The sequence below is a fragment of the Stylophora pistillata genome, chromosome 8, assembly GCF_964205215.1.
Source record: "Stylophora pistillata chromosome 8, jaStyPist1.2, whole genome shotgun sequence".
Taxonomy (NCBI): domain Eukaryota; kingdom Metazoa; phylum Cnidaria; class Anthozoa; order Scleractinia; family Pocilloporidae; genus Stylophora; species Stylophora pistillata.
In genome coordinates this window covers 33813994-33817671 of record NC_142526.1, presented here as the reverse complement: position 1 = coordinate 33817671, position 3678 = coordinate 33813994, and the positions used below count along the sequence as shown (strand labels likewise).

At 38.5% G+C, this 3678-nt stretch overlaps 1 protein-coding gene across 1 annotated transcript in view; it reads left to right on the top strand.

The window, feature by feature from the left end:
- LOC148725936 (uncharacterized) overlaps window positions 1-276 on the top strand; it is an 8757-nt gene extending 8481 nt beyond the window's left edge. The window contains exon 4 of the mRNA XM_088729392.1: window positions 1-276. This exon is cut by the window's left edge and continues 1774 nt beyond it. The gene's annotated coding sequence lies outside the window, so the exon portion shown is untranslated.
- Window positions 277-3678: the final 3402 nt, after the last annotated feature.

Sequence of the window (3678 nt, the reverse complement as noted above, 5' to 3'; positions counted from 1 at the left end):
GATGCTTCACAAGAAATACCAACCACAATCTCAAATGTGAAAATTAGCTTTGGATGACAACTTTCTGACGTCTGCAAGCAATTATTTTTTTTGTCCACCACAAATAAAAGAGGATGCCTTGTTACTTGCCCCAGTCTCTTGTTTAATTCACTTTTAGGGTTCTGGGTATCCCCAGAGAAGTGTTTTGGATACGGGGCAGTCTGTTTCAATTTTTGTTTGTCGACAAATGACGCAAATTTATTCTGATAAATAAAATTTTGTTCTGCTTCTAATGGATATTCGAAGCGGGTGATTTTTTCCTCTTTACTGATCCACTTTATTTCGTTGAAATATCTGTACAAAGAAACCAACTTTGAGTGGCCTCAAGTTGGTAGGTAGTCTTCCCTGGCCGAGGATTACCAAGAGTGAAATATTTCCCCATAGGTTTGAAATAGATCGAATCGACAGATAACAAGTTCTCTTTTGGTGATTGACTCAAAAGACAAATTATTAAATAACTGTTTTGAATTTAAGCTGAAATAAAGTTAATTCTGACGATAAGCCACATTAACTGTTATCTAGAAGTCATAGAACTATTAATATGAAATGTGGTTATATCAACTGAGTTGAAATTGTAAATTGGCCACCGTAAAGAGTTAAAAAGCTGACGTCTCGAGCGTTCAGCCCTTCGTCAGAGTGAAGGGTTTCGCTCTGATGTAGGGCTAACGCTCGAAACATGAGCTTTGTAACTCTTCACGTTGGCCAATTTACAATTTCAACTCAGCTGATATAACTAAATTATCTTGTTACCCCCACCGACGCAGCACCACAGTTTCTTTAGAAACTTACCCCCTTTATTAATATGAAAGATTACAGGTTCCCTGCTTTTCCCAACCCACACTAGATTCCGAAATTAAAAAATATTCTAGAGAAATGTATTCAGCTCTGGTAAGACACCTAAAGATGGCATATAGAGAGTAATGATAAGGTTGCGCAACTGGATATCAACCACTGCTAAGCTGCAGCTGTATAAGGCTGTAGTCTTGCACTATTTGACTTACTGCAGTACTGTATGGCACTTTTGTAGGGGAAGTGATGCAAGAAAACTGGAGCATGTCCAGGAGAGGGGTCTTAGGGCAGTTTTCCGTGACTGGAACGCTAACTATAGGCAGTTGTTAGAATGGGCTAAATTGCCCACCCTAGTGAACCGTAGATTGCAAGATATAGCGACCATCATGTATAAAGTAAAATTTAAGATAGCACCAAGCTATATACAAGATTTATTTTCAGCAAATCACACAGTGTATAACTTAAGAGTTAAAGAATTTACTATTCCAAGATTTAACTCTATTAATTATGGCAGGCATTCCCTTAGGTATTTAGGACCTGTGCTATGGGCTAAGCTACCTTCCCGTATTAGGACGTTGAATTCACTAGAGGGTTTTAAGAGGGCAGTTAGAGGAATGGATTTGAAAATGTTAATGGACGATGGTGGCTCTGTGGGCTGCTTGGTTTGCAGTGCATGATTCTCAGTTATATCTTAATAAGGCTCAGACTACTCCTCCCCCCCCCCCACGTCTTTGCAGTGCATGATTCTTAGTTATATCTTAATTAGACTCAGACTACTCCTCCCCCCCCCACGTCTTTGCAGTGCATGATTCTTAGTTATATCTTAATTAGGCTCAGACTACTCCTCCCCCCCCCCCACGTCTTTGCAGTGCATGATTCTTAGTTATATCTTAATTAGGCTCAGACTATTCCTCTCCCCCCACGTCTTTGCAGTGCATGATTCTTAGTTATATCTTAGTTAGGCTCAGACTATTCTTCCCCCCCCCCCCCCCCACGTCTTAAGGTCCCCTAGCCTAATTCTGCTGACCACAAATTTTATGCTATTTATTCGTATATTTTATGCTATTTAATCGTATATTAATACTAAGTTATTTATTATTTTATCTAAATTATATTGTTGTGTCCTTACTTAGTGGTTTTATTACTGCTATTTTATATATGACACATGAATAAAGTTCATCATCATCATCATCATCATCATCATCATCATAGTCATCTCCGCCTTTCAAAAATAAAATCAGCGTTTTCGAAACACAAACTAAAATTTCTCAAATCAAAGTAGTTAGACAAATGTGAGATGGGAAAGGCCAACCGCACACTTGACATTTATATTTATCTCATTCCAAACTTGTCTGTTTATCAAGCTGGATTTATATTACTTTGGTTTACACTTTTCGTGACCCTTGATTCAATGCATGGTTTTGTGCGGTACAATTGCGTTGGAACCAAAGATTTTCCAGTGTACGAAAGACAATTTGTGAGGCTCCACTCGATGAGATAGCCTTCAAAGGTAGCCACTTTTTCCTTACATTAGAGTTTTTGCATCAAAATCCAGTTGCTTCAAAACTATTTGCTTTGTACTCTTTGTTTTCTCGACCTTTTCCACAAGGCGTAAAGAAACCCAAGAAACAGGCCATTTTGATAAAGGCTCCCCGTTTCTTTAGTTTTCTCCTAGTTTTCATTGGCTAGAAAACGTAACGCTCATGAATATGTATGAGGTAACTGCTGAGACACTTAACTTCCTGACCTCAGTGAATCACGTAGCGAGCTAAATATAAACCGGCAGCAACTGACTACAGATTCTTCAGTTAGCACTGAATCGTTGAGCTGATGACATGGCAGTTCAAAAGCAAAGTTTACCCTCCTTTGCTTCCATCATTTCTGTGTTGTCGATTGTGTTTTACTGCATTAGAGTTGAACTAGAGTTGAACCAGCACAAGAGCAGATTAAATGATCTTGAAAGACATACAGAGAGCAAGCAGCCGTCTAACGACCACGCAGACATAGCACTCGTCCATAATGCTCGTGGTGAGTTTTGTTGACAAAAAAATGTATTATCGCAGCTCATTCAAATTCAGTCTTCATATCTGCGTAAACAATTTATCCAAACAGGTAAAACGGTTAGAAGTAATTAACCAATTCTTCGTCAGGGAATCGTGTGAGAGCTTCACCCAAATCGATGGTTTGGAGGTCAAGTTATTTTGCCTTACAAGCTTATGTAGGTATTTTTGGAAGAATTTAAAAGGAAAGTAGTCCCACACTTTTAGGTTGGCTTCCAGAAGTAAAAGTATGAGGGGATTAATCAGAAAGTAAAGCGATGAACAGAAAAATCCAAACAAAATCTTAAACAACTTCCGGTATAATTGAGTCTATCTCAGCCGGTGTTTGGAAAGCTTCCTTTCGGCTGAAGGAAACAAATGTTTCATATCACTAGTATTCAGCTTTGCAGGAAACACTGTAAAGCAAATACTTGCAGGAAGTCTAGTGTGTGCGTGGTCTGACTGCTTCCCGTTTGCTGAAGGCTCACAGGTCAAGTTCTTTTCATGCAGATTAAAAATTTTAGCTGAAAACGTTGATTGACATGTAGTTTATAGTCCAGAGATCTCTTAAAATTTTTCATCCTTAAGAATTATACAACAACGCGAAAATCTTCGTACAACTACCTTACCATGCGACTCAGTCCTTGGTTGTGCGATTCAAATGTTTGTCTTTACTCAGTTTGTCCGTCAGTAACAGATTGTCGCTTAATGGAAGTTCAAATTTCTTAATATCTTGTTTTTACTATCAAGGAAGACATCAGATGAAGTTATCCACCATAAAGTCTGTGACAACTTTTCGGAACATTACTGA